At 34.6% G+C, this 12,705-nt stretch overlaps 1 pseudogene; it reads right to left on the reverse strand.

The window, feature by feature from the left end:
* Positions 1-725: 725 nt before the first annotated feature.
* Positions 726-2,253, reverse strand: LOC133179655 (uncharacterized; annotated as a pseudogene).
* Positions 2,254-12,705: the final 10,452 nt, after the last annotated feature.

Here is a 12,705-nt window from a genome sequence, read left to right on the forward strand (position 1 = left end):
GGAGCTATTTACTTGACTATTTTGAACTTGCCTAGACACGAAAGATTTAAGAAAGAAGATGTAAGTAGGACTAATCCCTGACATGAAATCTTAAGCACCAACCAATTCTTTCATTGAACCTTTGCTTGCCGAATTAAAAACTGCTTGGGATGGTATTAGCATGAAACGCTACAAGTCTCTAAAAACTCCTGTAATTTTTTAACTAGCTTTGGTTTTTTAGGGTGTTATATTCCTGCAAGCAGGAAACTGTGTGGCTTTATAGGCCATTGGGCTACAAAGGGATGCAACAAATGCATAAAAAAGTTTAAGGGTGGAGTAGGGGAGAAGAATTATGAGGGTTTTGATATCTCATCTTGGAAATTGAGAGATTTACAATCCCATAAAGAAATTGTCAACAAGATAGTTAAATGTAAAGCTAAAACAAGATTGAAAGAGAGTATATGGTAAGCTATTCTGAACAAGAGTATTTTGACCCAGTTAGAATGACCGTCATAGATCCCATGCATAACCTTTTTTAGCAAAAAAAATTTGACTCTGGAAAGATCACAAAATATTGATGCCTGATCATTTTGATGATATTCAAAACCAAATAGAAAAAGTACAGTGTCCATCTGATGTGGGAAAGTTTCCTAAAAAATTTTCTAGCAGTTTTGGATCTTTTAATGCTAACTAATTCAAAAATTGGACAATATTTTTTTCTATTTTGGCAGTGAATGGAATTTTACCTATTGATCATTTAGAGTACTGGAGGAAGTTTGTAATTGCTTGTAAATTACAAAGTTGGACTTCTTTGAAGAAAATCTATCGATCTTAATGTCTTCATCTGACACACAAATGTGAGATTGAAAAACTGGACCAACTGTGTCCTTACAAACAACATTCAATGAATTCAAATACCACAGTATTTTCATTACATAATCATCACTAATAATGTTTCGCAAACAGCATTTTTAATAAGAAAAGTAGCAGACATTCTACCAAATCTGATATTTGGAACAATTTTTTCCCCAAGTTTCTAAAACGTTTATTTATCCACTTTACTGTTAACAAAAAAGCTTCTCCTCATGAATACACAATGTATTTTGTTAAAACAGCAAATTAATCAAATCTATTGGATGCTGACAAAACATTTCATTTGCAGGACTCTTGGACAAAATGTTTCTGGCAAATTTGTCAATGTATGACAATGTGATAGCACAACATTTTTCAACCCAAATTTGTGTGCAATGTGTAAAACAATCAAAGCTTTATCAAAACATATGTACTGCTGGAGAAAATCTAAGGATTTCTTAGACAAATACAAAACATATATGAATATGTGAAATTGAGCTGCCTGTAACATATCCTCGACATTCAACCTCATGTTTGTACAGAAATTATATCAAGAAGGCAAGAAACCATGACAAAAAACTGCCGTTTGTGATTGGTTGGGATCCCAGTTTTCATTCGAACATGTTCTAAACCAATGGCTGTCCAGTATGAACAATGTCCTGTGTGCAGCCATGGTAAGTAAATCTAATAAGGGCATTTCTAAATCACACACCTCTTCCTTTACAAATGATACATTTTTGAAGAATATGGTGACTAAGAGAGATTAACAAAAATTCATCAAATTATTTTGCTGGAAATGTGTGAATTCTATGTAATATTTTTCTAAATTACATTTTATTTCACAAAAGCTAATAGTTATCTCCTAGACACATATTGCACTGATTTACCTTTTTGCACATACTTTCAAAAGAGGAACTATTTTCATATTAAAAAAAGGCTTTGATTGATTTAGTATACATATGACCTTTGGATGAATTATCAATATATGTTAGTCATTTCCGTACAAATATAAACTAGTCTTTAAAGCTTTGTTTGACAACAGAGTTTTAAATTCACCTTTCATTACCAATTTCTTTTTCATTCCAAATACAAGAAAACCCAGTGAATATGAAGTAACAGAATCAATCCACGGGTTCTTAAAAGTTAGAGGAACATCTCATCTCATCATAATATATGACGGTGTATAACTTTTAAACCCAAGATATAGTTCAACAAAATAAAGTGAATACATTCAATAATATACAAGTTTTTCTTGGAGTCCAAACTCTTCAAGTAATTTCAATAAAATTGGAATGTCATATGATACAATATTGTGACCAACAAGAACAAGGCGCTTATTTGATTTAAGAAAATTACCACTCGTCCAAAACGAATTCCTAATGGATCATCCGCAAGAGCAGTATGCACCTCATCTTTACGCATTTTCAAGAAAACTGTTTCTTTCAGTTCTTTAGGTAAACATTCTTAAAAATTTTCTTTTTCTGCACAGAAGTCTGAAACATTCTAAGAATTCTTCAGTTGATATTTATGGTTCAAAAGATAAAGTGGCAGCAGCTCCAGTGATTGACAAAAGTGAATCAAACATTTTCAATAAATTTTAAAACTTACTACGATTCTACACAGTTCTAGTATGGCAACAACTGCACAAGAAATCGCAAGAACTGAATACAGATACCGAGCGCTCTGGGGAAAGCTGGGTCAAGCCCAAGCTTAGCCAGATCGGTCATTGCTATAAAGAATGGAAAGCTGGGTCAAGCCGAAGCTTAGCCAGAGCGGTCATTGCTATAAAGAATCAATTCTTCACCAACTACCCTCTGAGCGTAGTAAAAATGAAATAAGAATAAATAAATATTGAAACGTAAGGAAAACCCTTAAATTCTCTGCTTTGGCAACTCAAGTACATTTTTCGGTTTCAAAGCATATAACAATGACACATTTATTAACGTATTTTTTCAAATACTTTACTAGAAACATGATTTCCAGGGTTGTCCTAAAAGGGAAAAAATATAACTTTCTTGGTCATTTTTAACTAACCGAAGGCTCAAGTGAGCTTTTCTGATCACTTTTTGTCCAGCGTCCGTCTTTCTGTAAACTTTTAACATTTTTGACTTCTCAAGAACCAAAGGGCCAATATCAACCAAACTTGCCACAAAGTATCCTAGGGTGAAGGGGGTTCAAGTTTGTTTAAATGAAGGGCCATGCCCTCTTCAAGGGGAGATAATAACGAATAAGTGAAAAATTAATAGCATCTTTAAAAATCTTCTCAAGAACTACAGGACCAGGAAAGATGAAACTCATGTGGAAGCATCCTCAGGTACTGTAGATTCAAGTGTGTTCAAATGATGACCTTTGGGGGTAGGACGGGGCCACAATGAAGAATCAAAGTTTTACGTAGAAATATAAAGGAAAGGTCTTTAAACATCTTCTTCTCAAGAACAGCAAAGCCATGATGTCATATTTATATGGAAGCATCCTCAGGTAGGGTAGATTTAAGTTTGTTCAAATCATGACCCCGGGGGTAGGGCGGGGTCACAACGGAGGATCAAGGTTTAAATAGATATATATAGGAAAAATCTTCTCAAGAACAGCAAGGTCATGATAAGTCATATTTATATGGAAGCATCCACAGGTAGTGTAGATCCAAGTTTGTTCAAATCATAACCCCGGGGGAAGGGTGGGGCCACAATGGAGGATCAAAGTTTTACATAGATATATATATAGGACAAATCTTTAAAAATCTTCTTCTCCAGAACAGCAAAACCATGATGAGTCATATTTTTATGAAAGCATCCTCAGGGTAGTGTAGATTCATGTTTTTTTTTTTAAATCACGACTCCAAGGGGTAGGGTGGGGCCACAATGGAGAATCAGTTTTACATAGAAAGATTAAGGAACATCTTTAAAAATCTTCTTCTCAAGAGCAGCAAAGCAATGATGAGTCATATTTATATGGAAGCATCCCTAGGTAGTGAAAATTCAAGTTTGTTCAAATCATGACCCCCTAGGGTAGGGCGGGGCAACAATGGAGGATCAAAGTTTTACAAAGAAATATATAGGAAAAATCTTCTCAAGAACAGCAAAGCCCTGATTGGTCATATTTATGGAAGCATCCGAAGGTAGTGTAGATTCAAATGTATTCAAATCTGGACCCCAAGGGGTTGCGCGGCTATGTTAAGGCTGTCCGAAGGCTTGATATGCATTGAAAATACGCTATTATATTTTGAGCTAGATTTTGATTTCAATTTGTAATCTATGTATACATGTGCAGTAAATTTGTGAAGAGAGTTTAATAACGTATTGAGAAAAAGCATATTTGTGATGTCACATGACTGTGTTGATCACGTGACGGACACTTACAAAATTTCCTAATTGTTGCACAAAAATCCCATCGGCACAAGTGAAAAACAAAATTATTGAGAATAGTTTGTTACATAAATCAATTAAACGTATTCTTGGGTATATATAAAATGCTGGGGGCAAGTCTGAGTTTTACTTCTTAAGAAAATATTTCACGAGAAATTCAACTTACCCACATACAAGGGGGCATTTTCCACTCTTCATCTCAATTTATACAAAATAGGATAAATTACATACGATCCCCCAGCAAAATTCAGTTAGAAGACACACTTCTCCAGTAGATTCACATAGAACATCTTCAGTTTATCTTTATTAATCACTTGTGCCAGTCTCATATATGCATGATTTATAAATTCTAACTCTGTTTACGGACGTTTAAGGGGGAGCGTTTCATATTCATTTTTTGTTATTGTCTTTATACGTAAATTATCAGAAAGAGAAATGAATAACGATATTGTATTGCAAATAATTACCATCATAACAGCACATAGAAACTTTAAACAACAATTCAGACACCTGATTAAACATCAACGTCGAAATAAAATCTACATGCCATGGGAAGGAATGTAAAAGTTATGACACTTTCCCCGTCATGACTGCTCAAGTTTGTAGTGACTTGACGTCATATTCTATTATGACGTCATATCTAGGTAGTTCAGAGAAGTAACAACGGCTGGTACACTGTGATATTTATCGGACAGCCTTATCCTAACCGCGTGGGTGGGGAAACGACTGTTGAACAACGTTTTACATAGAAATACATAACAAAAATTTTAAAAATCTTCTCAGGAACAGCAAAGCCCTGATTGATCATATTAATGTGGAAGCATCCTCAGGTAGTGTAGATTCTATTTTGTTCAAAACATGACCCCCGGGGTTAGGGTGTGGCCACAATGGAGGATCAAATTTTTAAATAGAAACATATAGGAAAATATCTTCTGATGAAGAACTGCAAAGCCATGGTTAGTCATTTTGATATGGAAGCATCATCAGGTAGTGTAGATTCAAGTTTTTTTTTTTAAATGATGACCCCTGGGGATAGGGTCGGGTTACAATGGGGGATCGAAAATTTTACATAGGAACATATAGGAAAATATCTTCTCAAGAACTGAAAATCATGTTCAGTTATTTTGATATGGAAGCATCCTCAGGAAGGAAGTGTAAATTCAATTTTGTTCAAATGATGACCCCTGGGATAGGGAGGAGCCACAATGGGGGATCTAATTTTTACAAAGGAATAAATGGGAATTTTTTTTTTATTTTCCCAAGTACAACAAAGCCTTTTGTTATATTGACATGGAGGCATCATCAGGTAGTCTAAAATTCAAGCCCCCCCCCCCCCGTAATCTTTTCATACTGAACTGATTTGTTCTTTTGCCTATCCAATGTGCTCAGGTGAGCGATGTGGCCCATGGGCCTCTTGTTCTTCAAGTCTTCTTCAGGGGGTTTTCTTTTTTCAGATGGAGTCCAGATCATACATCTGTCTGTGCCTAACAGATATGAAATATCATCCACATATACTTGAAGTAACCGAAGACAAAAAAAAAATATGCTAATAACAATAATTAAATCTGATCTCGACCTTGGTCTGAAACTCTGAATTGCCACATATATGGAGACTCTACTGTGTACAGCTCATAAATGAAGAAGTGCCAAATGTTATCCTCGGGTACAGACTGTCTACCAGTTGTTAAAATGAAATATGGAGTCTATATTATTTCTATTCAAGAACTTAGATAAAATAAGTGAAAAATCCAGTCTTGTTGACTCTCTTTAAGAATTAAAACAACAATTTTAAACGAACACAAGAGGGTTGAAACAGGAAATTGGACAAATTCTAAAAGCATAAGGGATTTCCAGAACTTAATTCCAAGATGAGAAGGTTTTGAAAACATAATGATTATAATTAGAAATTAGAATGTTTATTGCATTAGGGAATGAACAGTAAAATTTTATATAATGATATTGCTCTACTTAATGCCCCCCCCCCCCCCCCAACTGCTATGTCTGCCTACTCTGAACTTAAAACTACCTGGCACATTATTTTTTCGAGATCTGCTAACCCAGTCCTCTTCCTCAAGTATCTGGTTTCTCAGGCCCTGTAAATTCTAATGGCTCATCCTCTTTTGTCATTCCTTCAATGTACTCGGACCATGAGGTTTGTTTGAATTGAAGGGGATCATTAATTCCCCCGTGATCGTAGATTTAGGGGGTATTTTGGAATCAGTATATCCGTCTGTTTATAGACATAGTTTTGTCCCGAACTGTTCTCGGAGAGAGAAACATTCTGACCTGTTTAACTGATGTGCCCATTAGGACATCCCCTCTATGATTCTTTGTTTGTCTTTCTCTGAGTGTGACATATTCTCTTCCTGTCGAATCTGTGGAAACCGAGAAGTCCTCTTCCTGTAATTCTCTAATATTCTCACGTCCCGTTACAAAAATAATACATGTATTCAAATATTGTCTTTTTCTGTAGTCCTGCAGGGTTTTCTGTTGAAAATACTTTGTCATATAGCTTGGATAAATCTTCTGGTGTAATTAGCTCCTTCTGTTTTGATTCACCGAAAACATCTTTCTTCAGTTTAACGAGAACAGCCTTAAACATTTCATTGGAAGTTTTGTAAGCTTCGTCATTGATAATATCTTCTCTAATTGTTTTCAAAAAATGTTTCTGTAGTCCATAACGATGCGAAATATGGATTTCTTTGCATAAACTTCTCCGTAAACTCTCTTAGTTTCTAGGTAATTTTTTTTAGGTGACAGTTCAATGCATGATCTTTTTACAAACATTAACCTTTGTACAATTATACAATACCTAAAATAAACTGATTTTTACAACAAGATTTAATGTACATATTTTTATTAGTATTTTTTAACTGTTTTCATTTATTTTTAAATTTCAAGTCCGTCGGATGGGACGTTAAATGGTGGCCCAATTCAAGAATTGCAACCCCCTTGGCACGCTAAAGATCGTTTCTCTGGTTTTCGAAAAAGAGTAGGCTCATTGGGGGGGGGGGGGGCAGAGAAATCCTGAAACTTTCAAACCGTTCCTAGAATATTTAAATTCATACGCTGAAATATTGCCGACTCTGCGTAAAACAAAAATAATCAATAATTTCTTCCGATGAGAATGACATATTCATCAAAATTCATCTCTTTCTCAGCCACGTATGCCTTAAAAACTTCCAACGACGCTTTGATAATTCTTTTGGTTGTTAGCACTGTTACGAATATCCAATAATGTATCTAAATTTTTATCTGCTAGTGCCCCAAATCTAGAAATCGCCATTTTCAGATCTGATTCTGTTGTCATTTGCTAATAGTTAAGTGGTTCTTTTTCATTGATACGGTACCAGTTGACTCGTGTTCAGTCTCACTCGTGATTCATTTAAATTCAATAATGAATATTCATGAGTTTATTTGGAACATTTCTAAGTTTGTCCTAAGCTAAAAGAAAATAAGTGTGTATCTTTTCATCAAACCGACGAACTTTTTATCAGGGAATTGGCCTGCTTTGCAGGGAATCGGTCTTTTCACGGTGATTTTCAGGGAATCGGCAAAATATATCGATTTACTCTTATAAAACAGTAGAGGTATAACAAGAAGTCTGAGAGCCAATGCTCACTAGTAACACCCCCGCTTTGATGTGAATGTACACAAGTACAGTTAAGGACAGACACAAGGTTGAACAAGAAGTTGACATCAGATTCGTACAAAAATGAATCCCACCTTATTGCAGGCCCAAACGAGGAGTGTGCTAAAATTTCAAGCATCTGCAATTAGTAGTTCCTGAGAAAACTGCGACCAAAATTTGTTCTGGATGGTACGGACAGACACACGTACGGATAAACAGGAAGTTGACAGCGGATTCGTACTAAAATGAATCCCACCATATGGCATGCTTAAACAAAGAGTGTGCTAAAATTTCAAGCATCTGCAATTAGTAGTTCCTGAGAAAACTGCGACCAAAATTTGTTCTGGATGGTACGGACAGACACACGGATAAACAGAAAGTTGACAGCGGATTCGTACTAAAATTAATCCCACCATATGGCATGCTTAAACAAAGAGTGTGCTAAAATTTCAAGCATCTGCAATCGGTAGTTGCTGAGAAAACTGCAACCAAAATTTGTACGGACAGACACGCAGATAAACAGGAAGTTGAAATTTGTTGCTGAGAAAACTGTGACGAAAATTTTGTTACAAACAGACAGATACACAGACGGACGGACAGACAGAATGACAGACAGATACACAAGGGTAAAACAGTACACCCCCTTCTCCTTCGGAGCGGGGGTATAATAATATCCTTTAAACAATCTTAACTTTCACTTAATTTAGCAAAATAGTGATCATATTTTCAATGACTTTTTTGGACTTTGTCACACGGACAGATGATTTATACTTTTCCTAGCACAAGACAAATAAACCCTCTGTTTGATTTCTTTTGAAAGCTTGGGGGATATGTTCGTATTTCAGTCCACTTCCAGCAATCTTTGCTATTCCAACACTGATAATTCTCTGACTGATCAGAATTTGCAGGAGTGGTAAATTGGCATTTACTTCCTTGGATTATGCATGGGAATTCATTGCATACTGGAATGTGAAAGAGGATGATTTGGCCTCTGTACTATCGAACCTCACATCTTGCTGTTCCACTAGTGTTTGAAGTGCAACAACATCGCCCTTTGCATCATGACAAGCTGATTAAGGAAGGAACACAAAGATTCCTGCTTATATGATGACAAACCTGGTTTGGTTAATTTTAACAATGTTAAGTGTCCAGGAATCTGTCAACATTTTTTTTGGATTGTCTGATGTTGTTTAACCCTTTCTCTACCGGCACTTTTTTCAGACTAAATGATAATATTTTTAAAACTGATTTTAATATGTATTTACTATGATTATAGGTAGGTGTATGACATATCATTTTGTCAGGAATTTTTTAAAGAAAATTTTCTTACATATTTTGTCATGGTACCCCTTGACCTTAAAGACGTGTATGGGGTCAATGGTCAAATAAGTGCAGATTTTTCCCCTATTTTTTCTCTTAAATGTATATGTCAGGATCCTTCTCACTGGACTAGAGTCTAAAAAAGGAAATTCTAAGTGTATGTACTTATGTGCCTTCTAAAATACTACAAAAACATCACAATCAAATAATTCAATTTTATAGACAAATAGATAATTTTGGTTGCTAAGTAACAAAACTCTAGTACCAATTTAGAGCATAATTTGCCTTTCTGTCCCCATTCAACACAATTCAAACAAAATTACATAGCATATGGCTCGGCTTCATACCAAATAATTTCAAACATTATTTTTTAGACAGTTTTGGTACATTTTAACAACAAATATTATGGACATCTTTGAGAGAATTTGAAGGTCAAAGGTCATCAAGTGCAAAAAGTTTTTTTTTATATTTTCATCATTTTTAACCAATATATTCTATATCAATCATTACCATTTAATGGAAAAAATATTACAATAGAAAAGAGATTTCCCTAATATTGTTAATTTAGAATTAAGATAATTTAATCTCATATGAGTTAAAAGTTTTTGGTTGCTAAGCAGAACACTTTGGCAAACTTTATGTTTACTTACAAGAACAGTTGTAAAAAGAGTAGTCAGTTGGAAAGTTTTGAAAAATTACAGGATTGTCATTAAAACCCAGCATCAAATTTTTCCAGCACTAAAAAATCAATTGTTCAATCTCTTTTGGACAATATTTAGTTCTGTATTTACTCATTAACAAGACTGAATGAATGTATACATTTGCATTCACTTGTAATACAGTAACATCAGAAATATGTACATATTTTGTGTCGTGAAAAATATTATTATTAACTTTCTTTATATACATGACACACTGCTACAACAATGTTCATTGTACAGTGGAATACATCAGCAAGAAAATAATTGTTTACAATTTTCTTTTTCTACAAAATGTATCAGCACAGTTCCTTACAGGTTTCCCATCATTGCTGTGCCATTTTTTAAAACAATTTCTTTCCCTTGTCAAGCATTAAGGAACCTCAGAAGATGGACAGTAAATATAAGTTTTATAACTTGTACATTTCTTTTTCAAATAAATGGCTTCTGCATTACAATAAACACAATCCTTTCTTTTATCAAATACTTGTGGAATACATTCGTTGGTTGTATTTGACACAGAAACATTAGGTTTGTCCTTTAACCCCATAAGAGACAATGCAAGTACTTCACGAAACTCAAGCTGCCCAAAATTTGATGTACAATTTGAAAACTGATTTTCATGTGTTTTTCTAAATTCTTGAAATAGGATGAAATATATGGAGATAACGAACAGCATTCAAGCTCAAAAGTCCATTAATCAATACAAAATAGGAGCAGAGCAAACACGGACCTCCAAACATCAGAGGTGGGATCAGGTACCATGGAGGAGAGAGCATCCCCTGCCGACCGGTCACACCCGCCGTGTGCTCCTTGCCATGATCGGGAAATAACGGAAAAATCTGTCGACAATTCAGTGTGTAAATAATGGCCAAATTAGTGTGAAAAACGTCCGTCAGCATTTGACTCAATGATAAATTGTATTTGCTGACAAGGTCATTGTATCGACCATAGAACTTACGAAATGATGACTTTAAACGAGACAGCTGATATTCTTGTTTCATCAACTTATTTGTCAATAATTTACCTCGTTTTAGAAAAAAGACATACGTAGAGCATGCTCTTGCGTATCGAATCAACTGAGAGATATATACCCCGTATGCAGGTGATGAAGGTATATTGCTGCATAAGTAAGGGAAGTTGACGATTGAAAAGTTAAAAGTCATCACGTTTATCATAAAGCTTGGTTGTTAGATTACCATTAACGTCTTTTTCAAGTAAAATATCCAAATATGAAACAAATGTGTCAGACTCTGTGGTATCTTTTATCTCAAGTTCACAAGGATATATCGTATCGACATAAGAATGGAAATAGCCATTGTTAATTGACAATACGTCGTCGATATATCTAAATGTCGAGTTGAAGGCCACAGCAAGTGTTTTCTTCTTTTCACGTACAAGATTTTGGACAAATTCTGCTTCATATGAATACAAAAAAAGGTCTGCTAATAACGGGGCGCAATTGGTACCCATGGGAATTCCAATAGATTGTTGGAAGACCTGCCATAATATCAAGTAAATGAAAGAACAGTACTTTCCACCAGTGCAATTGCGTTCTAATATAAGAAGGATATTTACTAGTAAATTGATTTGACAAATCTACAGCTCCCATACATTTGTTATAATCTCTAGCTACAACAGGTTGTACAAGTTCTTTCTTAGCCCATGTTAATCTAGATTTCAATGTTCTATCACAAACAGTTGTGGCTGAACCTTGATGTAAAGATGACATAAATGTAACTACAATCTTTCCATTGAACAAAAACAAATTCATTTTCTCGATGCCATCTAAAATCACCTTGTCTTGCAACTTCTTCCCAACTTTTAACATCTTTCAATTCACTAGGAATAGATAAACTATTTGATTTTAACACACCAACAAGATAAACTTTCTTCTGTAACAGTTCTTTGCCAAGTGCAAATGAAGTGTAAAAACAATCTGTAAAAACTTTGTAACCTTGATCAAAAAAGATTTACAAAATGTCATAGTAACATTGAATGCAAGACCTTTTGTTTTATCCATAAATACTGTATTCTTCTTCCCCAAATATACAAAAAAAAATCAAAAGTATAACCGGTCATATTACAAGCAACAACCCAAAGCTTAATCCCAAATCGGACTGGCTTGTCTTTCACAAACTGTCTTATTCCGGAGTACTTGTGTTTTGAGGCCACCATTCTTTCGTCAACTGCTACTTCTCGAAAAGGCTGGAATAATTCTTTCAAAGTGTCTCGAACATGGTTAATTAGTGCCTGTATTCTAGTTAGTTTCTCTCCTGTTGTAAGGAAATATTTCTGAATGTGTTATCAAATTGAATGGGTAATTAAAAAAAAATAGTAAGGGAAGTTGAACATTTTGAAATTATACTGATTTTTTTTTTTTTTTTTTTTTTTTTTTTTTAATAAAATATGCACATCCACATCAAATGTAAGAATACCTTTGTCAATATCTGCTGGTGGGGTTACTTGGAGGAAGGACAAGATGGCCTAAAATCTGTTACGGGATATAATATCTTAAACGGGGTTGTTCATATACATTGGAGATGTTGACCAATACCTGTCTAGTGACTGGAACTTTACAACGGACATGTACATAATGATGCCAAAGAATCTGAGAAAGAGGATAATGAAATTCTAACATAATGCATCACCAGATTCCATCACATCCATTTTCTTCAAACTGAATTAGATCAATTATTTTCCAGCAAGTACTACATATGTTTACTTATTTATTTTCCATTGATCTTAGATTTTACTGAAATTTTGGTCAATGTAAACTACACAAAATCTGAATCATGAAACTTTTCTCAGACCTTTGGATATTGTTTGAAAGTGCACTGAAATAAATGAATTGTTGCACATA

The sequence above is a fragment of the Saccostrea echinata genome, unplaced genomic scaffold, assembly GCF_033153115.1.
Source record: "Saccostrea echinata isolate AGI-Se365-2 ecotype Australia unplaced genomic scaffold, CSIRO_AGI_Sech_v1 ptg000005l, whole genome shotgun sequence".
In the NCBI taxonomy this organism is placed as follows: domain Eukaryota; kingdom Metazoa; phylum Mollusca; class Bivalvia; order Ostreida; family Ostreidae; genus Saccostrea; species Saccostrea echinata.